The sequence below is a fragment of the Trichosurus vulpecula genome, chromosome 9 (assembly GCF_011100635.1).
Source record: "Trichosurus vulpecula isolate mTriVul1 chromosome 9, mTriVul1.pri, whole genome shotgun sequence".
NCBI lineage: Eukaryota > Metazoa > Chordata > Mammalia > Diprotodontia > Phalangeridae > Trichosurus > Trichosurus vulpecula.
This window is the reverse complement of record NC_050581.1, coordinates 183,294,105-183,321,063: the sequence shown is the minus strand read 5'-3', so window position 1 is coordinate 183,321,063 and position 26,959 is coordinate 183,294,105.

Genomic DNA, 26,959 nt, shown 5'->3' with positions numbered 1-26,959 from the left:
TATTTTGTTAAATATTTCCAGATTACGTTTTCACCTGGTTCCCTTGGCCAAGCAGTGGGCCTAGAGTTTTAGGTGTCCTATCTAGACCACTCTCAAGGCCTCTAACCTGGAGAGGAGTTGTCAACCTGCGCTGCCGGAGGGAGTTTTGTTATGGACAGTTGCCAATATGAATGAAATCCCAAAGAAGGAAAAGAAGCTGAAGAATCAGGCAGGTAGAAGAATACAGCTTCTAAAAAGGAGTAGCTGTGAATCCAGTGTGCTTGGCATGCCTTGCTTTCTCTGCCTGGCAGGGGCTAGCAGAGCTGCTGTTGACTTCAGGGGTTAAGGGAGATGGGGCTGGGGTGGGGCACATAAGACACCCCTGTTATTGATCAATGCAACAAGCCAGTAAGGTCGAGGAGGGTTGGAAGAGTCAAACTCTGATGCCTTTTCTAACCATAAGCAACTGGGATTCTGAGTCAGCTTAATTGCCAAACTTGGCAGCTAAGACACCCTTCTCTCCTCCACCTTATCCTTCCCCCTTGAGGGGGCTTTCCTGGAATTTGATTTCAGCTCTCAGATTTGCTCCTTAAGTGCTTTTGTCTGGCTGTAGCTTTGTTTTCCCCAAGACAGGAATTCCACCTGCCATCTCTCTAGACCTCACCTTTGATTACTTTAAATCCAAGCCCTTTACAGTCTTATCTCTAGGGTTCTCAAGTGGGAACCTGGCTCCCTCCCACCTTGCACCTGATCTATATCACTGCCTTTTCCCAGACCAGCCCTTCAAACTGATCTGGGTTGGAGGAGCTAGGCTCCCACTGCACACAGGGCGAGGGTTCCCGGAACATAGTAATGTTGAATTCTCCATCTCCCCTCTCCCCCCACTCCCTGCAGCCAGGTTCAACCATTTATCTGCTTCACGGCAGGCCTCAGGCTCCCGAAACCCAGACTTTCCCCTCCAATCCAGGAGGGAGCATATGGCCAGTTTCTGGCTGACATAGAAATGGGCCTGAGACCCCCCTCCCATCAGACTGCTTCTGTTTGCCTTGCTCTATGTTTTTTCCCAGCAGCTCTCATTTGGTTCAAGACCCCTTTATATGCTTAAAAATTATCAGGGACCCTTCAAAGAGCTTTTGCTTATATGGATTATATTTATTGATATTTATCATACTGGAAATTAAAATGTCTTAGTATTACTATGAAAATGTTTTTGACCTCAACTCTAGCCCCTTTGGACTTTCTGGCCCACTCTTTGAGAACCACTGCAACATCCTTTTGTAGGAGGGAGGTAGCTGGACACCTGCTCTGAAATCAGAGGATCTGGGTTCAAATCTCACCTCTAATGCATACTATCTGACTTTGGGCAAAGTCATTTCTCTGGGCCTTGGGTTTTTGTTTTCTTTTGTTTTGTTTTGTTTTCATCAGTAGAATCAGGAGGTTGGCCTCATGGCCTGTAAAGTTCCTTGGGATTTCTATGTTTTGCATCTTTCCTGATTGCAGGCTTAGATGTTCCTCATTACTTTGTTTTCTAGGATGTGTCTTCTTGATTCTCGGCTGGGGGTCAACCTGATTCTTTACCCACCATTGGTGCTTTTATCCTAACTTCCCCCTCCTTCCCACCTCTCCATAGAATGTAAGAGCACCTTGAGGGAAGGGTCTTACTTTTGTATTTGTAGGTTCCTGTGCCCAGCACTTAGATGGACAGGGAACAAGAATCAGACCTGTGATTTCATTGGTGTGAAGAACTTCAGGATGGAGAAACTCTCTCTACCAGGGGAGGTTGGCACTTTGTCTTCAATAGCATAGGGTTAAAGAACACTGAGAGACTATGAGAACTACCCAGGTTCTTCCTGGCTTTGAGGTCCTCTTTGTCCCTATTGTGATAATGATTCTTGGTAGAGAACCTTAGTAAGTGCCTATAGATGGATTGATTAATTTGTGTATGACCAGGAACCAGGTTTCTCACTCCCTCCTTCACTCTATCCTTTACCTGGTACATTACTGGAGCCCCTTTCTTGTCTATCACCTAACCTGGGCCCTCGATTCTGGTGTATTCATGGGTCTCATACAGAATCATTGGATCTCCAAGTTAGAAGTGACCTCAGAGGCCAGCTAGTCAATCCAGATCTGAACAAGAATCCTGTTCCTGTCCCCTGACCTAGGCTTTCTATGCTCTTCCTTATGATCCATCCTCTCCTTCCCTAGCCGTAGGGCTAAGATGAACTAGAAAAACAATTACCAGTTTGGCTCCCTCATCATCACTGCTGCTGCTGCCACCACCATCACATAAGGTGTATTCACCACCCACCTGCTTGTGGTTGGTCGTACTGTACAACAGAAGACCATGAAGGGGCTTCTAGACCAAATGCTCATCAATTAGTCCGTCATTGTTCCTGCCAGCAAATACATAAGGGGCATTTTCAAAGTGGTCATGCATACTAAACAACCCGGGTGGTTTCAAATGAAAACCAATACAGCGTACGATGGCAACATCAGAAACATCAGATGGCACACAGAATAAATACACAGCTCTGTGCCATGCTCAGAAACTTCCAGTGTGATATTTTAAGGATCTAACTTAAACAAAGTGCACTTAGAAAATATTTAACACTTTATGCAGTACTTAAGACTCTACCAAGACTACCAATTAATCTTCCCCCAAAGTGGAGAGGCAGGTCTGAATCTAAGTGCCTTCCAGGGGAGGGGACCTCAGGCCCCAGACATGACCTGCCCCAGGCCATAATGCATTAGAATGATGGAAATGCCAGGAGGGTGCCTGCCCTGCTTCAGCTCCTGTTTGGAGAAAAACCAAAATCCAGGCCATGAGCTCCATCAGGCCCTTACATTTTTAATGGCAGATTAAAAAGAATGGCAGCGGGGCTTCATTTTAACTTTCTAGGAGAGATTTCCTACTGAGTTGAAATGAAACAAAGAAATCTCAAGAAGGCACAGAAGTCCAACTCGGATGTGTTCCAGAGGCTCAGATTCCATGATGAGGCTAGAGACTTCCTGGGCCACCTCCATGAAAGTATTTTTTCTCAGTGGCCAGAGGTTTCACATCCCCAAGGACCCATGGATGCTTCCCACCTCCTTACCAGCTTCTGAGTTTCCTCTGTACAGTGTATGTGGATGGAGGCACCTGAAGCAGCCCTGCCAATCATGCCATACAGAAGGAATTCTTTTCAAATGAAGAGTGGCCATCTATGGAAGGATTCCTTATTTTTAAAATAGGGAGGTTGGGAAAGAATCAGGAGTTCTTAATCTGATGGCAGTGAACTTAAAATATCTATATCTATATGTATGTATGTACATGAATATGTATATGTGTATGTGTGTATATATATATATATATATGTATATACTGATAACTTTATTTCTACACAAGCGTTTTTCTTTGTAATCCTATGTATTTTACTTTATGCATTTCAAAAAGCTCTGACAAGGGGTCCAATGGATGCACCAGACTTGGCCAAGGAGAGAGGACACACAGATGGTTAAGAGCCTCTGGAGGGGATGGTCATGAAGGCCCCTCTCCAGCCCTATGGCCATGATTCTATGATCCCATGTGTCTTCTTACACCTCGTCTATACTATGCAAAGAACCGTAATAACAGTAAGTATATATTCTGTTTTAACATTTGCTGACTACTTCATACTAAGAATCTCATTAAATCCTCACAAGAACCCTGTGAGGTTGACGCTGTTATTACCTCCATTTTACAGATGAGCAAACAAAGGCCAACAGGAGTCAAGTGACTTTCCCAGGGTCTCATAGGCAGGGGTTTGAGACACGGTTCTCCCGGCTCCCATTTCCAAGGCTCTATCCACTGCCCATAAAGTTTCATGTTACCAACAGAGAGACCCTGGGCTTCATCAATGGCATACGAGTTAGCTCTCAATTATACAGATACCTGGAGCACGTTCTCTCCTTCTACATTCTATTGTCTCTCTCTCCCCTTAAGATGCAAGTCCATCATGATCAGTATGGAGCCTTTCACTACCTTCCCAGGTACCAGTGATCTCCTTCTCAAACTGCCTTGCCTTCCATTGTTTTGTCTATATTTGTATTCATTTGCTTTGTATTTAGGCTGTATGTGTGTATGGATGGATGTTTGTATATACTTGTCTTCCTCATTAGAATATCAGCTCTATGTAAGGATTTTTCATTCTTTCAACTTGTATTCCCAGCACAGAACAGTCCCTGACACATAGAAGTCGCTCTACAAATGCTTATGGGTTGATGAGTTGGTTGATCAATATGACAAACAGAAAGACTTGACTGTAGTCATTTATTTGGAGTTTCAAAATATGGGGTGTTCCAAAAGTCTTAGTACAGCTTTAATCTATTATAACTTAGTCTTAGTGTGGTTTTAAGCTATTATAACTTAAAGCCATAAGACATTTGGGACCCCCTGTACATTGCGTGACTACCCCTCCAAACAGATGTGCCCATCAAATTATGCTCATTTTAGACATTTTCATTTTGGAGATATTCATTAACTGCTTTCTATGTCTGATGAAGGGGCAGCTGTGTGGCACAGTGGATAGTTTGTGAGGCCTGGAATCAGGAAGACTCATCTTCCTGAGTTCAATCTGAGCTCAGAAACTTACTAGCTATGGGACCCTGGTCAAGTCACTTAACCCTGTTTGCCTCAGTTCCTCAACTGTCAGATAAGCTGGAGGAGGAAATGGCAAACCACTCCAGTAACTTTGCCAAGAAAATCCCAAATGGGGTCATGAAGGGTCAGATATGACTGAAAAATGACTCAACAACATGTCTGATGAATTGTGTTAAGATTTTAGATTGGATGGAACTTAAAAGAGCAACCAGTCCAACTTCCCGTTGACTGTACCTATGAATCCCTTCCCTAGCAGATGATCACCCAATCTCTTATTGATTATCTCACCTCTCAACCTACCCTAAACACGGTGCCTACTCCCTCCACCCAAGTATTTATATGATAAATAGTTCTTTAAAAGACCATTTGATAAATACCCATAAGTCTACTAAAAAAGCACAAGAAGACGAAACCTTTTATTCTGACCACAGACATAACCAGCTATCTGGTTAGCCCTATGTCTTTGAACATATAATTTCAAAGTTGAAGTTAACTATGAAATACTGGACAACCTCAAACATCTTAGTTACTTCACAAAGCTGAAATGCTGCACACTTGGAGAAAGATAACTTTACTACAGGCATTGACCTTCCCCATTGATGAACTGAAGTCAGGTATTATGAAGTCTGATACACGTTCTCTGCTGATAGATAAAACAAATGGAGGCCCCTCACAAGTACAAAAGGAATTAAAAATGCATTAGCCCATTGAAACTTCAGATTGGGGTGGGCAACTGTGTGGCTGATTTTTTTTTTTAATGAATAAAGTATAGATGAGCTAGAAATCCAGCACAAAGGATAATTCTGGGACTCCCTGGGTCCAGTCGAGTACTTGGACCAAAATCAAATGCATTTTATCTAAGGTACGGCACTAACTTTCATCAAAAAATTATCATATGTTCCGTCACAAATGGTTATTGTAAAATCTTTATTAACCTAAGTACATATAAAAATTGTGAATTCTTTATACAAAGCCGTATTTGACTTTTAAATTTCATTTTAAGCTTGGCCCGTTCACTTGGAATGTGATTACAGAGTAAATTAAAAAGTAATCACATGTGAATTACATTTCCTCATGAATGTAATGACTCCAAGAGCCTGATTAATGTTAAACAGAGCCTGTCCTACCTCATGCATACCTTCCCAGGTGAGATGTGCAAGATAGCTGTCGTGAGCTGATTTAATTTCCTTTTACTGGTATTCCGGGGAGAAATGCCAAACAGATACAGATTCAGCACGTTCATTAGGGCTGCATGTGCTCATCTCTTTTGTCCATCCAACTACCACCTACAAAACACAACCACTGTCAACTTATGGTTGTAAGACACACCCAAGGGAGGTGGTGAAACTCATGTAATGTTTTCTAACAAGTCACGTCGGGTTTTTTTTCCAAAAAAAGAAGTTCTTTACATCTATGTGGAATAATTCAGGAGACTCATTGAAAAATGCATTTGTTCAGCAGTAAAGGTAACAAATTTTCACACAAGGAATGGAAACATTAATAATCTATAGTGGTATTACTGTAGAGAACAAAATTTAAGCCATAAATTTAAGACTGTGGAATGCAAGATCATTAAATATTCCCCTTACAGGAAATGGAGCACGTACTTGGATACTTTGAAGAATCTGTGATTTCATCAGAAAGGATATTCATCCCACCTACACAGATGGCAGACCTTCTACCACCTTCCCATACTGGGAAATTCTTGTCCCTACTTTCCTGCAAATTCTTTTTAAAGGCACTGACATACTACCCTGGAACCTCACAGATAAATTGAGAGTTTAATAGATTTATTACTGTTTGGCAAATTCAGGCCAATGATGTTATTTTCCAAATGAACCATCCGCATCAGAAGTATGCAGTCCAAAACACTCCCAAATGTAGCCTGTACCTGATTAACATATGATTGGTATTTTTTACAAATGTGTAAACTTTTATATTTTAAAAAATAAAATACAATCGAACATATGTAATGCTAATATGTGGTTTCCCAAGTCAATATGTGACCCACAGGGATCTTTGTGTACAGTTCAGTGGTTCCTGAGCTGACATTACTAGTTTACAGAGTCACGTTGTACTTCTTACTGAAGAATGAATTAATACTGTTATTTTGTTGTTGAGTTGTTTCCGGTGTGTCCAACTCTTCGTGACCCCATGTTGTGGTTTTCTTGACAAAGATACTGGAGTGATTTGCCATTTCCTTCTCCAGCTCATTTTACAGATGAGGAAACCGAGGCAAACAGGGTTAAGTGACATACAGCTAGTAAGTGTCTGAGGCCAGATTTGAACTCAGGAAGAGGAGTCCTCCCGATTCCAAGTACAGCGCTCTGTCCACTGTACCACACAGATGCCTTGATACTTTTATACTCCTCCCTTAAGTAGTTTATTCTAGATTGGTTCAGTCTGAGGTTCACACTGAGGGGACTTTTAATGATAAATTATCTTGTTTAATGGCTTATTTTTGTCCCTGCCCTGATATATATATATATATATATATATATATATATATATATATATATATATATATGTATATATATGTATATATATATATGTATGTATATATGTATATATGTGTGTATGTGTATACATGTATATACATGTATGTGTGTTTATGTATATGAAGTCACTTGAACCTAAGCTTTTTACTTCTAGACTGGCTAACAATTCAAAGGATACCAATAGGTTTAGAAATATATAACATTTATCCAGGACTCAAACGAATAGTAAAGTCCTGGCATGTAATGACAGACCACATTCCCAGGTACTTCAGTTTTATTTATCCTTCCCTTCTGAGTAGTTTGGGTCTGGAATACTTCTCAGTTGTTATTATAATGGGGAAGACCTGGGCAGCATCTCTCTGAGGCTGGAATTGCAGGGTTGAAAATTTCTGGGTGGAGACCATCTATCTCCTAGTTCCCTTCAGCTTTCCACAGCTAAGAAGGTTACCTGTCCCTGCCATTATTTTCCTTGAGTATCTGTCTGTAGTTAGCTGGGCAGCCAAACATTTGATGTTGACCTTGACACCGTTACTGAACCATTTGTGACTACCTTCCTTAAAAACTTACGTCTCTATACAATCTAAAAGTTGTACCACGGTCACATGACCTCATGAAAAATGAAGCCTTTGATTTTCTTCAATGAATCGTCATGTTCTGGGCCAAGGCATCCAGAGTAATAGAGTCCTTTCCCCATAAGATGCTTTTAAAAATTTGCCGAGGACAGAGTGCCTCTAGAAGTGAAACACACACACACACACATGCACACACACCACAAAAGGTCCGGTTCATTGAGAAAAGATATAGATGAAGATTCAAGCTTATCACCTGAGTGAGAAATGGGACTCAGTGACTTCTGACGTCCTTTCCAACTGTACAGGGTTCATAAGTCTATTTCAACATCATTCTATTTAGTTGGGTACCTTTAGATATGTGTGTCACATATGGCCAGCAGCATCTTGTGAGATTTATTATGGATGATTCTAGTTTATGTGAACACATTCAAATTGCTGGCAAAATATTCACATTCTTAAAAAGGAAAAAAAAAACTATTTTTGCCTTATCATTCCTTACTAACTTCTGTTGATGCATTGATTCTATACTCTGCTGTATCTGGCTTAGCCAAGCACAAAAAAAAAAAAAAAATGGAAAAGAATGTACAAAAATTCACTGAAGGAAAAAAAAGAAGCTCCTTAAAAAGTAAAATTGGCCAAATGGAAAAGGAGGTATAAAGGTTACTGAAAAATAAATGTTCCTTAAAAATTAGAATTGGGCAAGGAGAAGCTAATGGCTCCATGAGACATCAAGAAGTAATAAAACAAAATCAAAGGGATGAAAAAATAGAAGAAAATGTGAAATATCTCATAGGAAAAAACCAACTGACTTGGAAAATAGACTGAGGAGAAATAATTTAAGAATCACTGGACTACCTGAAAGCCTTGATCCACTAAGTGATGGTGTAAAGACTAGCAGAATTATTGGTACAATCAGCCTCTACTCCTTCTACTGCTTCCCACAGTCCCAAAGTACTGGAAGCACTGGAATCTACCTCGTCTGATATGTACGTTCGTGCCCTCTCCCACATCTATGGCCTGGAGTCTGATAATAGAGATATCTGAAAATAAGTCATTCAAATTAAGTTCAGAAACGTATTGTGGGATTCCACCCCCAAACCCTCTGCAACTCAGTAATTCATTCAACAAACATTTAATTGCCTACTATATTTGATGCACTGTACCAAGATCTTAGGATTGGAAGGGACTTTAGAGAGTTACGAGTTCACCTAAAAGTGCTTTGTGGCATGCAAATTGCTATACAAATATTGTTGTGGTTATGGTTAAGTCATTTCAGTCATGTCTGACTCTTCCTGACCCCACTGGGGTTTTCTTGGCAAAGATACTAGAGTGGTTTGCCATTTCCTTCTCCAGCTCATTTTGCAGATGAGGAAACTGAGGCAAATGGGGTTAAGTGATTTGCCCAGGGTCACACAGCTGTAAATATCAGAGACCAGATTGGAACTCAGGTCCTCCTAACTCCAGGGCTGGCGCTCTATCCACTGTGCCACTTAACTGCCCAATTCATGTCCTCAGTAAATATTTATTGAGCAACCACCAAGGCAGGGCAAGGACTTTGGGGAGACAGAAACTATGTTTTTAAGGCTATGAAACAAATGTCCTTGAAGAGGCTGCCACTATTTTCTCAGGAGGCAATAGCAGAATCCCCTCCATATTTTACCTCTACATTCTTCAGTTTTCCCTGGCCCTCCAGAGACAATCAATACAGAGAGTAAGAGAGACGGACGGCCGCCCAAACTTGCATTCTTCATCGGGGAATAAACTCAGCCCTTAATTGGCGTTGATTTCCTTGTTCACAGTTGTACATGAGATGTTACTCACAAACAGCAGCCATGGTTGCCTGATTACAGATATGTAATTAATTCTGGAAAAGGCTATTATGTGATAACAGTCTGATGAATCTCAGCAGGTGTCACTGTAGGCAGAAGAACACATCACACAAACAGTGTGCATTTTTCTAGCCCTCAAATCCTACCAGCCCCATGAAAGAGGCTGCCCTCTTCCACCAGAAGATCAGAGAATAAGAAAGACCTGGGGCTTGCAAAAGTCAGTCTAGCCTCTCCCTTAGCCACCAAACAGGGCCAAACTTGAACCACCCCAGTTAGAGGATGAGCATTATGTTTGTATTTGGTTTTAAAAGAAAGACCTAAAAATAAAAACAAAAGGTATGCAAACCTCGGCAAACATCCAAAAGTGATTTTGCTTTGACAAAAAATCAGTGTCTTTGCTGGCTATTCTGTGAACCAGATTATGGCTTGACCTAAAAATAAAAAATAAAATAAAAGAGGCAGGGGGTAGGGGAAGTGTTTCCATTTTAATAGAACCAATAAATGAACCTATAAACTTAGCATTTATGATTCAAAATGCAAACTGAGAAGCCTGGGCTCCTTTCAATGAGTGCTTTTGTCATCAGGAAATAGCTTTGCAGCAAAATGTATTTCTGGCATTAAAAATAAAATCAATATCCAGCAAGGAGGGCGATACCTCACTAAAGTCTATTCCCAGGAGACAGAGCCTCTCTCTTTTTGATGTATTAGAAAAATGGGAAAAGACCCTCAGGGCAGGCCAACCTTTTTTCAAGACTAGATGCCTTGCCTTGTAACAGTTAGGATTGCAATTACAGTGCCAGCCAGAGAGACCCACTTTCCAATAGAATTCAATGAGTTAAAGAATTCAGTCAAAGGCTCATGATTTAGAGATGGATGGAACTTCAGAGGTCACCTCATCTAATGACCTGATCTTATAGATGAGACATAAACTGAGACATAAAGGATTGACGTGACTTGCCCAGGGTCACCAAGCTAATAAGTGTCTAAGGCAGGATTCAAACTCAGGTCTTCCAGATTCCAAGACCGGCACTATCTACTGTGCCACCTAGCTACCTAGTTCTTATTGTTCCAAAGCACAGGAATATCATTTGGTGAGAATGATGCTGAAAATGGGGTAGGTAGAGGCATGTGTGTATTCCAAATGAACTGAAGATAAAATTGCTCTAAAACATTTCAGAGATTTTTGGGAAATCAAAAGTAAAAATCTTCCCTTATTTACTGATCTGCTGTTTTTCATGGAAAACAGTCCTTATGTTTCATCCAAGATATGTATTAGATATGTCTAAGTCTTTTTTAGGCCACTAAATAACTATAAATAATAAAAATTATGGACATCTCCACTGACATTTAATGTTTACAAAGGATTTTACATACATCATCTCATTTGATCACTGGAACTTGAAAAAAAATACACAGAACCAAATACCTAGTAGAGAGTAAATTACTCACGTACAAAGGAATAGAATCGGTATCAAACCTCTAGGTGACATGGATTCTTTTGTTTGCTAGGTGCCATTTGATAAAGGGGTGAGTGTGACTGATCAGAGAGTCGTCCTCCCTCTCCCCTCTTTTCCTGAGCTCATTTAGGTGAATGGTAGTACTAAGCACAGTGCCTGGCACCTTGTATGCTCTTGATAAATACTTATTAACTCAATTTGATTTGAAATGGCATTATCCTAAGGACATGTATAAATTTAAAATTGCTTTCAAAAGACCTCAAACAGACCACACGAATCCTGCTTGGGGAAGACTAAGTAATGAGCACATTTTGTTGTTTTGTGAAATTTAAATAGGCTGAAATAGAAGTAACTGAGGAAGGAGGAGAGAGCATTATGATGGATCTTAGATCCAGACTGGGAAGGAAACTCAGAGGTCATGTAGTACAACACCCCTTACTTTACAGATGGGGACACTGAGGCTCAGAGAGGTGGCCCGAGGTCACACTGGTAGTCAGGGACTTGTTTTCAATCAGATCCTTTGGCTCCCAAGCCCCTTTTCTGCTTGTATTACACTGCAATGAGAAGGACTCATGGGCTGTTAACAACAGAATAGCACAGGGAAATACCGGGGCCTACCTGGTGAGAGAAGTACCACAGACTGAGTTAGAGAAACCATAGGGTCCAACCTTGACCTGAACTAGAAACCCCTCTACCACACACCTGACAGACAGATGGTCATTCAGCCTCTGCTAAAGACTTCTAGTGAGGGTCTTTAGCTGCCTTGAAAATGGCCTTGCACTCAGTCACAGGCCTTGGGTTCAAACGCCATGTCTGCTATTACTACCTACATGGCCTTGGCCAATTCACTTAAAATCTCTAGGGCCTCGAGTTCCATATAAAATGACGGGTGGGATTAGTGACCTCTCACACCTCTTCCCACTCTAACCGTCTGATTTCAGCATGAAGTGCAGCACCTGGAATAAAGTAGGCACATAAATGAATGATAAATGACTCATTGATTCATTGATAGAGCTCACAATTCTGAAGCCCCTTCACTTACTACCTATGTGGCCTTGGGCAATTCACTTAACTTCTATGGACCTCAGTGTCTGCATTTATAAAATTATATACTAGACGGGCTCTGAAGACCCCAGATTATGACCTTCGTGGGTCTCAGTTTCCTAATTTTGTGTAAGAGAACTCAGAGATGAAGAGTTTATATGGGTGAGCCCTTGGGGCTAATGATTACCTCGTCCAGCCATCCTGAAAAGCAATTTGTCATTACAACCTAAGAGTCACTAAACTGCATTTCCTTTGATGCAATAATACCACTTCTAGGTATTTACCTCAAAGAGATCAAAGAAAACAGACTAGTGGTTATTTATTCAGGAACATCGGTTTTGTTTTCCTCCTTCTTTTAATAAAACTCCCTTTCTTGGTACTGGGAACATTGTTGTGCTTACAATTGAAGAGTGTCAATACCCCGAGTGAGACCTTGCAGAAATGTCCCTACATTTCCTTGGTGGGGCCATATGAGTGTGGAAAGCAAGAAATCCCTCATGTGGACCCAAATCTCTTTTTACTTGGAATCTCTCATCCTGACTTAAAAGAATTCACATTAAACCACCAGAGCAAAACTTGCTAAGTTATTTAAGTAGATGAGAAGAAATAAATTCATCCATTTCAAGTCACAGGCCTAGCTGTAGGATTAGCCCGGACTAAAAGAGTGGTGAGCTGTCCAGCCTGAAACAGCACTTAACTGTCCATGCAATTCAATTCAGTTCCATCCAAAAGGCATTTACAAAGTGCTTATTATGTAGAGGTCATTGTTCCCAGGTAGGAAAAAAAGAAAAGTCCCTAACCTCAAGAAGCTTATATTTTCTGTTGGGTACTTGGAGAGGAGGGAAACATGTTTACAAATAAGAAAAATACAAAGAAAATGGAGAAGGGAGAAATACTGATAAATAAAAGAAAGTCCCAGGGAAGGCTTCATGTTAGACATAATATATATCTGAGTTGAGTTTCGAAAAATGACAAAGAATTGCCTAAGGGGGGAAAAACATAACACAAGTAATTCTGGGTGGAAGGTTTCATTTTGATATTGACTTTATTGGCTACCTTCTCTCTCTCTCTCTGTCTCTGTCTCTCTGTCTCTCTCTCGGTAACATAGCTGAGCAAAAGTATAGTCCCCCCCCCCCCGAAAAAAGTTATTTTTCCTCACCACCCATTAATCATAGAATTATAGATTTTAAGCATGAAGGAAACATAGAGGTCATCTCATCCAGTCCCATGATTTTAAAAATGAGGAAACAGAGACCAATAGAGATTAAATGACTTATATGAGGCGGCAGAGCTAGTAAGGGCCAAAGATGGGATTTGAACTCATGACCTTGGACTCCAAATGCGTCATTCTTCCCACTCCACAGTTTTGTCTCTGTCAGTCAATAAACACTTAGTCAATAAACATTTATTAAGCACCACTGTGTGCCACGCATTGTGCTAAGTGCACATATAATATGCAATACATATCAGCACAATGACCCTTCCTTAATCAAAAAACATGTGCTAACCTCTTTCTCCTATTGTTAAAATGTAGTCTATGCACAACTCAATTTTGTTACTATAATCCCCATTCTAGTAAATTCAACATTTATTTTAACCTTTTGGTAATGTAGGATGATTCTTTAGGCTATTCTTTACAGAGATACCTGAGGTCCTCTAGATGTAACATATAATTTATTATATATAATATGTAACACATATATATCTGAGGTCCCCTATATATAATATTCAGAGTATCATAAATCTAGATATGGATGGTACTTTGGTAGTCCCTTAATTTAACCCTGCCATTTTACAGATGAGAAAACTGAAGACCATGGAGGGTAAGCAAATTGCTCGAGGTCCCACAGGTAGTAAGCATAAGAGATTGTATTTGAACCCAGTGTTCTTGCTTTGGATTGTGGGCTCTTTCCACTGTAACATGACATTAAATCTTTACTCTCAAGCAACTTTCTTTCTCTTAAGGAGCCCATGTAAGAATTCACTTAGTGAATTAGTAAGAATCAATAGTAAGAATTGTTACTATTCTTCAAAAGAAGGAATAAATGGAAGGATGAGGTTTCAATAGTCAACAAGCAGTGAGGAAATTTCCTAGGCCCCATGACAACTTGACAATCATGGTTCCATTAGATAAACTTCACTTGCCCCATTTAACCAGCAGTCACTCTTATTATTAAGAGAGATTTAAAACCGGTCCTTTAAAAATGTGTTTACACTTAATCTGTGTAGGAGAAATGCTGACAAAGCTCAGCATGATATGTCATGCTGATGATGGGAAAGGGAGAGGAATTCAAACTGCCATAGGCAAAGTCCAAGCCTCTCGGAGCATTTTAATCACATTTTTATTGGAAGAGCTTATTAGGGGATGTAGATGTTGAGAGGCTGACAAATTTTCCTGATAGTTTGCCAAGTACACTCTGGAATCACCTGCTCTGAACTGTAAACTCGGCTTAAGAAATTAGATGTTAACATTTAGCCCAGTCTGAAAGTTAAACCCTACAAGGATGGTAGAAAAGCTAAAACACCCAAATGACTTTATTATGGAGAGAGAATTTGTTTAAGTAAGGTACAGGCCAATATGGGAAGGTATTTTAAAATGGTTTCATTCCCCTTTCTACAGTAATAATTATGTAGTAAGAAAGCCGTTGTATTCTTTTATGACAAAGTGTGTTATCATTTTAAGGAAGTATCCAATATTTCCCCCCCACCCCCCTCTCTCCCTCTCTCTCTGTCTCTCTCTGTCTCTCTCTCTCTCTCTCTCCCTCTCTCTCATTCTCACTCTCACTCTCTGTCTATGTGTGGTAGTTCTTGGTACTAGCTTTTCCTTGACAAAAATAAAAAAGGATCTAGGGTACAGCATTGAAATAACCAAGCTCTGAGGACACAAAAGAGCATGCCACCTAATAGTTGAGATGAACAGGTGTTTGGACTACCCAGTCTAAATTTTTAGGTCTGCCACTGGATGGACTATGGATAAATGGTCCTTCTCCTCTTCCAGTTTTCATTTCTATCCATAAAGGGGCAGAACACTGACCATCATCTTGGCCAATCCCCAAAGATGAAAATAAGCAAGACAACATTTATGAAATACATTGAGATCTCCAGGATATATCAACCAAGAACATCCAAACGTCACAGGTTCCTGGGATGACAGATAGGTATTACTATCCCTACCAGTCAACATATTGTTTTGTCATTTTACACTTATATTTTTCCCTTTTGTACCTCTCTGGAAGCATATACCCGAGTTACTATATGACAATAATAAAAATAAGTAATGATAATGGTGAAGATGATGATAACTAGCTTTTGCATATTGCTTTAAGGTTTGCAAAGTGTTTCACAAGTGCTATCCCATTTGACAAAGATTCAAAAATGAGGTGGTAAAAAGAGCTTTTATTCTGTCTGTGTGACATCTCTCTGCCCTAGGACTCATTCCTTCTCTTCCTTCTCTACTATCCATCCTTCCACTCATTTGTCTTCCTCCCTTTCTCTTTCAATAAAGTTCTAGCAGAGTTCTTTCCTTTGAAGCCAACCAAGTCCCTTTGGGGGAGGGTAAAACGGAGGCTGGGAATTAGTTAGGGGAATCAGGAAGGACTTCACACAGAGGATGGCATCTGACCTTAGTTTCGAAGAAGAGGGGGTCTCTGGGAGGTGAGAAGGCGGCAGATTCCAGGCAGAGGAGTCAGCCAGTGCAAAGGCAATGACATGGGAGAAGGAGTATCAGGAATGAAAAACAGAACAAAGTAGATGCCCATCAATTGGAAAATGGCTAAATAAGTTGTGATATGAATGTCATGGAATATTGCTACACAGTAACAATTCATATGGATATGAATATGAAGACATCAGTGAAGCAAGGGAGCCCTTCTACGAACTAAGGTGGAAAGAAGTAGGCAGAACCAAGCAAATAATTTAAGTAACAGCTACAATGAGGTAAATGGACAGGAATAAAAAGCAAGGAAGGAGGGAGAGAGGGAAAGCATGAAGGAAGGAAAGAAGGGAAGGAGGAATGAAGGAGGGAGGAGGGAAGGAGCGAAAAGGTAAGAAGGGAAAGAAAAAATCCAACTGTAGTTATAATGGCTGATTTGGGACTGGAAAACACGAGAAATTGTGTCTTTCTCTACTCTATGCAGAGGTGGGGGACAATTGATGCTAAATACTGCATATACTTTTAGATTTGAGTGATGGATTGAATAGTTTTGCTGATCTTTTTTTTCCTCCTCTTTATTTGTTACAAGGAGTAGTCTTTGAGGTAGGGGAAGGGGGTGATCTATTCAGAAAAGTTAATGAAAAAGAAAAGATATCAATAAAAATCTTCTTAAGAGAAGACAACATTTGGATTAGATCTTAATAAAATATCACAAATACAGGGCAAAAATGATACAAATATTAAATAGCTGGAATAACCCACTGAATTAAAATGAATAATTTTAGGAAGCGTCTTTTAACTGATAATTAAATTTCTATAGTAGAAATCATCCTTAAAAAAATATTCCAGGACTTAATTTTTCCTTCCATTTGCATGAAAGAATGCCCACTCTTTGGCCTCATTATTCCCCTCTCTATTCTTGCAAAAATAAAATTAAACAAGGCAAAATAAAATTTAAAACAAAATGAGCATCTAATCAAGAGGAATTTTGAGGGAAGCAATTTTGAATACACTTCCTAGAAAACAATGACTTTTGAAAGGTGTTATCAATTACTGTGTTAAAACAGAGACCTGCATTAGAAGAACCTGGCAGGTAAATCTGGGATAGTAGGAGCTTTTGCAATAACAAATAGCTCTTTCCTAAGCCAAGAGCAAAAACAAGAAAAGCTTCGACCACAGTAAGCCTGGGGACGATCTCTTTCTGAGTGCCTGCTGGAGAGACTGTCCATAAAATAGTAGAACCCATTAATCAGCTGCTCAGGAGCTCAGTTTGCATGCTACATTGAGCCTTAATAAGGTGCAAGAAATGGAACAGGCTCCTGTCCAGGAGCAGTACTCAAATGGAAGGAATCTTAGGTAATAGGAAAATCAGCTCTGGAGGTTCTAGACATTACATACAACTTCATATGATCCTTCATGATGTTCCCAACAATTCTTCCCTTTTTAGAGATGGCAACATGCCACTCTTTAGCAAAACCCTACTCTGATGGTGCATCATGGTGTGGCCAGATTCTCGAGGGCTATGCCACCATAGTTGAAGCACTTGTAGGTTTTACCCATCTTAACAGGCTTCAAATATGACACCTGCAGTGGACCATGCCTCTGTTGTCTAAGGTCCACTCTTAAAAAACTTGAAAAAGCTGAGAGGTTCTCCATCAAGTGGTAACCTGACTTTGGCCAAGAAGACTCCTGAAACATCATCTAAGGAGTAGAGAAGTCCAACTCCATTCAACATTTATTACACACCCCTCGTGTGGAAGACTGACTTCCATAGTGGTGGGTGAGTTTCCCTAGATCTTTGTGCCTTTTCCTCTAAGGTTATCATCCATTACTCTGTATGTATCTTGTAAATACCTATTTATACACATTGTCTCCCCCACTAGCATGTAAGTTCCTTGTGTGTAGGGACATTTGTTTTTGTATCCTCATCACTTGGCACAATGCCTGACATATTAAATGCTTAATAAATTTTTTTTTGGTGGATTGATTGATTCATTTCTCACATGGCTGTTCTCCTGGACTTCATCAGTGTTTCCAGAAACTCATCTTCAGAAATTCACATTTCCTCAGTTGCCCCTCCTCCCCTCTGGCCCCTCCCTCCCTTTGATTGGACAGTGGAGGGTGGACTTGGAAGGCTCTACCCAGATCTTCCACTTAAGGAGGGGTCCCAGGGCACCACCAGCTGTAGGACTTCAGTGCCTACTCCCTAACCTTTTTAGCATCTTTTTTTGCATGTCTTCTTCTAATAGTTTGTGAGCTTCTTAATGGCAGGGACTATTTTATTGCCTCTTTTTATATTACCAGCATTTAGCAAGTGCCTGGCACACAAGTAGGCACTTAATACATGTTTATTAACTGACTGATTGATTGCTAAAATGTAGAGATTAGATAATAGTACAGTTAGGTAGATTTAGAACTGTTTGAATAATTTAACCAAAATAAACTATCATTATGAGTCTAGGCAACTTTAGAGAAAAGTCTCTAATGGAAAACCACATCCATCTTTTCTTTGTCCCATGCTGTTCAGAATTTTTAATTAATTATTTGGATAAAAGTATAGACAGCAGTTTATTAAATTTGTAAATGACATGAAACTAGGGATTGTTAAAATTCCAGAGGGAAGAATCAGGATCCAAAAAGATTTAAACACATTATAATAATGGTCTAAATTCAATAAGCTAAAATTTAATTGAGATAAATGCAAATTCCTATACATGGCTTTGAAAAATCACTTTCCAATGTAAGAAAGACACTGAAAGTGTGGTCAGAGTGTAATTTAAGTGAAAAAGATCTGGGTGTTTTAAGTGGACTGCAAACTCAAGCAGAGTTAACACTGGGACAAAGAATAACAGAATCATAGATTCCTCCAGTTAAAAAGGATCTTGGGGCCATCAAATCTAACTCTTGTCTGAACAAGAATCCTCCATACATCTGCAACAGTGGTTGTCTAGCCTTCACCTGAAACATCCGTAGTGGTGAGGAACGCATCACCAGCTGACTTTGCCCGTTTTGCTTTGGGGAGTTCTAATTGTTATTTGTTTTTCCTAAAATTGAGGGAACATCTGTTTCTTTTTAAGTTTTTTCCATTTGTCTTGGTTCTATCCTCTATGGTTAACTAGAACAAGCACATTCCCTCTTCTGTATGATGAGGAGGAGGAGGAGGAGGAGGAAGAGAAGAAGGAGGAGGCAGCTAACGTATAACTTAGGCTATATAAGAAAGCTAGAGTAAGCATAATGAGGCTGGTGATAGTCCCACCAAACCCTGACCTGGAGAGACCACTCTGGAGTCCTGCATTCTATTCTGGGTGCCACATTTTTAGGAAGTTGACACACTGTAGAGCATCTAAAGGAGGGCAATCAGAAGAAAGGAAGAGATTGGAGACTGTCACATAATGATTGGTTGAAGGAAATGGAAAGACTTGGTTTAGAGAAGGTAATATTTAATGGAGCCATTACTGCTGACCTCAAGTATTTGAACAGGTGACATGGGAAGAGGGATCAGATTTGCTCTGCTTTTTCCCAATGGGAATAACTAGGAGGAATGAGTGGAAATTACAGAGAGACAGATTTGGGATTGGTACAAGGAGGGGCAGCTAGGCGGCACAGGCACAGTATATAGAGCACCGGCCCTGGAGCCATTAGAAGGATCTGAGTTCAAATCCAGCCTCAAACACTTACTAGCTATGTGACCCTGGACAAGTAACTTAGCCCTGATTGCCCAAAAAAAATAAGATTGGTTCAAGGAAAGACTCCCTAACTACTAACTACTAAAGCTATCCAGAAGTCTCCCCTCAGTAGAAGCCTTCAAGTTAAGGCTGGGTGACTATTTACTTGTCACAGATATCATAGAAGTTATTTCTCTTCATATAAAGGTTGGATTAAATTGCCTCAGCTATCCCATCCAACTTGTGAGATTCTTTGAACCATGAAAATGCATTGTTTTGGAAGCCAAGAGGCAAAGATTGAAAAGTGGTCCATTGTGTCCAGTGCTACCAGGAGAGGAAAGAGGATGAGAAGATGGGGGGGAGGGGCCATTGATTACTAACAAGGAAACCTCAGAGAAAACTGTTTCAGTAGGCTAGTTGTGATGGGAACCAAGTTGGAGAAACTGAGGAGTGTGAGAAGGTATTAAGGAAGTTTTGGCAGTTAGGTTTTGAGACCTTTCTTGAGAAATTTATCTATGAAAGGGAAAAGAATATGAGGTAGTGGCAGGATTAAGGGGAAGTTGAATGTTATGTACGTGTTTAAAACATAGGGAAATATATTCAAAATCTGATGGGAAGGGAGAGGTTAAAGATGGAAGAAAAGAAAGAGATGGTTGATGGAACAGATTTGTGACAGAAATACTAAGAGATGTGAGCAAGTGGAACAGTCTTTTATAAAATTTATTTTTCACTTTTTATTTTATTTTTTAACATTCATTCTTGTTACAAACTTTCTCCCTCCCTTCATCACCTTCCCTACCCACTGAGAAGGCAAGTAATATGATACCCATTATACAAGCAAAGTCATGAAAAATATATTTCCATATTAACCCTGTTACAAAAAAGCAAGAAAGTGAAAGTGAAAAAAACTGCATCAATCTGTTCTCAGGGTTCATTAGTTCTCTCTCTGGAGATGAATAGTATTTTCATCATGAGTTCCTTGGAATTGTCGTGGATCTAGTATTGATCGGAGTACATAAATCTTTCACAGTTGATTATAATTACAGTATTGCTGTTGTGTGTGATGAACCGGCTCTGCTCACTTCACTTTGCATCAGTTCATATAGATCTTCCCAGATTTTTCTGAAACCATCCCTCTTGTCTTTTTCTTTTTTTAGTATATAATATTTTATTTTCTCCCCAATTGCAAGTAAAGATTTTTTTAACATTTGGTGTTTTTTTTTAAAGTTTTGAGTTTCAAATTTTATCCTTCCCTCCTTCCTTCCTCTCTCCACTCCCTGAGATGGTAAACAATCAGATACGAGTTACACATGTGTAATCATGTAAGAGATTTCCATATTAATCACTTTGGACAAGAAGACTTTTATTCAAAAGAAAAATAATGAATGAAAGTAAGTAAAAAATAGCATGCTTCAGTCTGTATTCAAAAAATAGCAGTTTTCTGGAGGCATTTTGCTTCATCATTAATCCTTTTTATAGAACAATAGTATTCCATCACAATCATACACCACAACTTGGTCATCCATTCCCCAAATGCTAGGCATCCCCTCAATTTCCAATTCTTTGACACCAGAAAAGAGTTGTTATAAATATTTTTGTATATGTTTTTTTTTTCCTTTTTCTCTGATCTCTTTGGGATACAGACCTAGTAGCAGTATTGCTGGGTTGAAGTATATGTACAGTAATTGTTCTCCAGAGTGGTTGAACTAGTTCACAATAACATCAACAATGTATTAGTGTCCCTATTTTCTGCACTCCCTCCAGCAATCGCCATTTCCCCTTTTTTATGTTTGTCAGTATGATAGGTGTGAGGTAGTACCCCACTGTTGTTTTAATTTGCATTTTTCTAATATTAGTGATTTATATTTTATATGACTATTGATAACCTGGATTTTTTTTCTGAAAACTTCCTGTTTATGTCCTTTGATTATTTATCAATTGTAGAATGTCTCTTAGTTTTATAAATTTGACTCAATTCCCAATATGTTTGAGAAATAAGACTTTTGTCAAAGGAAATTTCTGTAATTTTTCCCCTATTTTCCTACTTTCCTCCTAATTTGACTGCATTGATTTTGTTTGTGTGAAAGGTTTTTTTTTAATTCTATGTAATCAAAGTTATCCATTTTACCTCCTATGCTGCTCTCCATCTCTTATTTGGTCATAAACTCTTCCCTTATCCATAGACCTGATAGGTATTTTTCCATGCTCCCCTAATTTATGGAAGTTAGTCTTAATAAGGATGAAAACTATGTCTTCTATGATGGAAGCTTGAGAGAAAGAGATGATGATGGAGGGAAGAGATGGTAAGTAAGGACCCTAAGAGGTTCACTGGGATATAGATGGGGAGAGAAGGGGATGGAGGTCACATTACATGGTCTTTGTCTTCATGGAAAGTGTGAGGCAAGGTGATAAGTACTGAGAATTACATGGCAGACAGTGGAGTTAGTGTGTTGAGGAGAAGAGATCAGAGAAAATTTGGAACAGCCATTATGGGCAAAGTGACAGATCATCCATCAGAGACAGATAAAAGGGGCGCTGATCTATGTTGGTGAAAAGAATTGCCTGGCTGATGAAATCACAGATCTTTTGAATTATTGAAGTAAGAAGATGCTAGTTTTTCATTGAAATGATAAATTACTCTTGGTCTCTTACTTAAGACATATTTCATTTTATTATGTGTCAAAAGCTTTCCCCCTCAATAATTATGGTTAGATGTGCTTCTTAGTCTCTAAAAATAGTAAGATGCAGATATTTCACCAATTTTCAGATGTAATTAAAATGAACTCAGCTTGCCTTTAAGCAGAAATTGTGTATAGATCATTTTGCACAGTATCTAGAAGAAATAAAAAGTTTAGATTAGACAAGATCCTATGATCTCTGACTTTATGATGCTTATAGCTCAATAAAGGATATGACATACACAAAGATACAAAATAGCACGGTAAGGGCATAAGAGAGGAGCAAACCAAATGTTATCTGAGGGACAGAGTGTTGAGAGGTGGGAGAGGTCATTACTGAATAGGAAAAATCAAGGAAGTTTTCCTTTGAGTTGGGTTCTAAAAAGATGTGGAGAAAATCAGCAACCTGTGAGTGAGAACAGAAGGTATTCCTGGTCTAAGAGCAGTATGAATCAAGATGGCCAAGGATTGGGCAGATTGGTGAATAGTCAGCATATCAGTTTGCCTAAAGAGTACTTAAAGGTAAGAAGAAAGGATGGAGAGATTAGCCAGTGCAAGATTCTGAAGGACCTTGAATGACAGGTGAAAAAGTTTATTTATTTGGCAATAGGCACGGAAGACTTCTGTAAGTATAAGGAAAATCACAGGATCGAGAGCTGGGGGGGGAATCTTCAATCTTCAGGTGCCTAATGAATTCCAGACACTGTGGAGGAGATAAGACAAAAATGAAACCACTCTTATTCTTATGTATCCTACTCCAGATCATATAATCCAACCCATTTAACTCACAGATGGGGATACTGAGACCAAGACTGGTTAAAGGACTTTCCCAGAGTCACGTTACCTTCAACCCCAAGTTCTTTGAGATGTAAGAAATATTATGGAAGTATAATTAACAGGACTTGGTAACTGATTCATTATGAGAGAGTAGGGGAAAATGAAGAACCCAAGGCAATTCTAAAGTTTCAAATATAGATGGATGATATTGGGAATGACAGAAGGAAAGGCAAGGTTTAAGTAGGAAAGACCTTAGGCTTGCTTTTGGGGAACGTTGAGTTTGATATACAAGTGAAACATGATATTAAAAGTATCCTCCAGCATCTTTGCCAAGAAAATCCCAAAATAAAGTCACAACTGAAATGACTGAACAACAGCACAAGAAGTTGGAGTCAGTCAGTCAGTAAGCATTTATTCAACACCAATTATGTGCCAGACAAAGAGCTAAGTGCTGGGGATACAAAGAAATATGAAAAGCAGTCCTTGTTCTCAAGGAGCTCACAGTGGGGAGACAACATGTAAGGACATATGTACAAACACACGCTGGATAAATCAGAGATGATCTCCAAAGGAAGGCACTAAAATTAGGAAGGACTGGGAAAAGCTCATTCCATCTGGAGGTGAGGGTCTGGAGGTCAGGTAAGAGGTCATGGCTAAAGATACGCATTGGTGAACACTTCTTAGAGGTGAATCATGGAAGTGGTGGATCATGAGGTCGAGTTTGGAAAAGGCAGGGACTTGGAGAATTTGGATGGGTGAAAAGATCAGAGGGTTCCCTGACAATGAAGGATAGGTTTTGTGGAAGTGAGACATGAGAATTTTAAAGATAATAAAGTCATAAAGACTGTGGTCTGATAGGATAAATAACAGCGACAGTAGCTAGCAATTACATAGCACTTTAAGATTTACAAAGTCTTACCTGTTAGTCAGTCAATAAACACTTATTAAGCACCTACTATGTGCTGGGCACAGTGCTAAGATCATTTTATCCTCACAACAACTCTATGAATAAATGTGATTATGATCCACACTTAACAGATGAGGAAACTGAGGCAGAAAGATTAATGCCTAGGATCTCAAAGCCATTGCCAATTGTCTTGACTTTTATCTTACCACTGGACTTCAATGACTCTGGAAGAGAGTAAGGCTGACACCTCCGCCTCACTTAAATCCAATTTATGCACAAGTCAAGACATCACCCCATGATGTCACTGGACCTCTTCAAAAATAAAGGACCAACTCAACAGCAGCAACAGCGGCGGCAGCAGCAGCAGCCAGTGAATGTCTCAGGCAGGATTTAAATCCTGGCCTTCCTGACTCTAAGTCCAAGCCTCTATCCCTTGTATCACCTAATGGCCATGATAGGGGTTTAACCCGAGATTTCAACAGAAAAGGAATTTAGAATCTTAGAGAATTGCCTCAAACACCCAGAGGTTAAGTGACTTGTCCAGGGCCACACAGAAGGCATGTGTTAGAGGCAGAGATTGAATCCAGGTCTTCTTGGTTCCAGGCCAATGTTCTATCCATGATACCATCCATGTTACCTCTCCTGATCAAATATACATGTATATTATATATATGTATACATGTACATATATATACTTCATATGCTTCCCCTAAAGCTGCTTTTTCTATATTCATAAATTACAGAGGAAACTGTCTTTCTGATTGTAACTTTTTTTTAGATCTGTTAATCTATAGATGCCATTTAAATAAGACTGTGTAAGAGGAGAATACTGACAAATGTAAGAATTCATAAGCCAGTGCCATTATTGTATATCTTAGGCTATCACCTAAGTCACAAAGAAAATTGATTTTTCTAGACATGTTCCAGTCCCTGCTCCTCTCTGCTCCCCCCTCGCTGCCAACTGTCGTTCTGTCTCCCCAGATAAAACTCTTGACGCCTTCCCCAGCATTCTCTTCTTCTTTCCTGTTCCAAACAGCTGTCTTCCCTTCCTGGCAGAAACTGCCTGACATCTGGCTACTCAGGATGGCCACTGCGATGATGGGCAGAAACTATTTTCTGTAACTAGTCTAACCAAGGGACCCTGTACTACTATCCCAAAAGGCATTTTGAGAAAAAGAACAGGAAAGCCTCACCTGGAACATAATGAATAGAAAATACAGGCTTGAGTAACGATTACATCCACATATTGATGGGTTTTTTGCTTTGTTTTGTTTTTTTTTTAGCAGCAGAGGAACAATATTGTCATCCTTCCAGGAAAAGGACATTATAAAAACATTAAGATTCTGAATAGAAAATCTTCAAAGTGATGTTTGAGGTATTAATCCAAATAAGGCCATGACAAACTCAAGCCATCAGTCAACAAACATTTAGTAAGAGTTTACTATGTGCCAGCCACTATGATAAGAACAAGGGATACAAAGAAAAGCAAAAAAAAAAAAAAAAAGACAAAATCAAAACTGCCTCTGTCCTTCAGGCATTGATATTCAAATGGGAGAGACAATATATGAATGACTAGGGACCCGCAGAAGTTGGTGTTTGGGCAGAGTCTTGAAGGAAATCAGAGATTCTAAGAGTCAGAGTAAAGAGCATTCCAGGCATGCTGGAGAGCCAAGGGCGTGGGATGGGAGATTGAGCACTGTATTTGGGAACTACAAGAAGGCAATTTCTGGAAAGAAAAGTGTGTGTAAAAAGGCTAGAAAGGTAGAAAGTTGCCAGGTAAAGAGCTTTAAATGCCAAACAAAGCAATTTACATTTGATCCTATAGCACCTACCTCAACTCACTGAGCAGGAAGGGCGACATGGTCAGATCTACATTTTTTTTTTTTAAATCATCTTGGTAGCTGAGTGAAGGATGGATTGGAATGGGGAGAGACTTGAGGCAATTAAAAACCAATTGTGGTAATACAGGAAAGAGATTTTGAGAGAAAGTGACCTACATAAGAGATGTTGCGAATGTAGAAGTTACAATATTTGACAATGGCTTGGATATGTAGAGTTAATGAGAGTGAAGAATCAAGAATGAAACCAAGGTTGTGGGCCCAAGTGACTGGGAGAACGATGGCCATTTCCCTTCTTATCCTGAACACATTAATTTTGTTTTTGCCAAAGTTTTTCCATTTCATATAATCACATTTTTCTTTCTTTTTCAATGGCAGGTGGGGGAGACAAGAGAGAAAAAAAAAAACACTGATTTTTGTTCGTCAAAAAACCAAAGAAATAAATATAAATGTCTATGAGAAGCATTTTATCAGAGACCTTTGAAACTGAATTTTGCCTTACCGAGTCAAAGAGGAAAATGGATCTATATGAGTATTCCCACCAAAGATATAAATCATGACCCACGGGGGTCTATTCATTCTATGTAACTCTTATCTTTGTTCTCCAAAGTAAAAAACAGCAACAAAGGGATCTACCAACACAGTGAGATCTTATGTACTCACTTACTCTCTATGTCTTTCAGTTAACTGTGACCAAGAAGCTATAACCTGTCATTTGTTTGCAAAAATCTGCTTTCTCCCTGTCTACAATTACACCATGAATAGTCTTCACACACACACACATGTATATACATATGTCATTCTTACAAAGATGTCCTAGAGATGAGAAACTAAGTCCACGGATTGCAGTTAGTTAGTTGCTCTCAGCCATAATTTTTGGTACTGATACTGACTGTATTTCTAGTAATGCCTTATCTTCCCACCTTTCAGATATCATAGGACTCTAGCCCTCAGTGGTGCTTTCATCATAATGGGGCCTCCAGTATCATGGAGTTCTTCTCCATGTTCTTGTTCTGTTTCCACTACTTCTCCTAATTTTTCCTTTGTTTGACCATTTCTGTATCTTTATATATCATGTGGAGGATGAAGGTGTTATTGAATGGAATGGTTTATTTGTTTGGCTCCATGTTCACTCATTGGTTGTCCATACAGCTTCACTTTGAAAAGCTCTCTAGATGGTCTACATTACCTTGGTCTTACACAAAGCTTCCAAAAGATTCACGTCTCCCTCCACTATTCCTTACTGTTTTATAGACTACCCTAATTGTCAACATCAAACTGAAATTTACTCAGCCACCCATTGCTCCTGGCTCTGCCCTCTGGGGCCAAATAGAACAAATCTAGTACCTCTTTCATTTGATAGCTCTTTTAAATACATCCATATAGCTATCATGGTTCTCCTAAATCTTGCCTTCTTCAGGCTAAACACCCTAATTTCATTTATT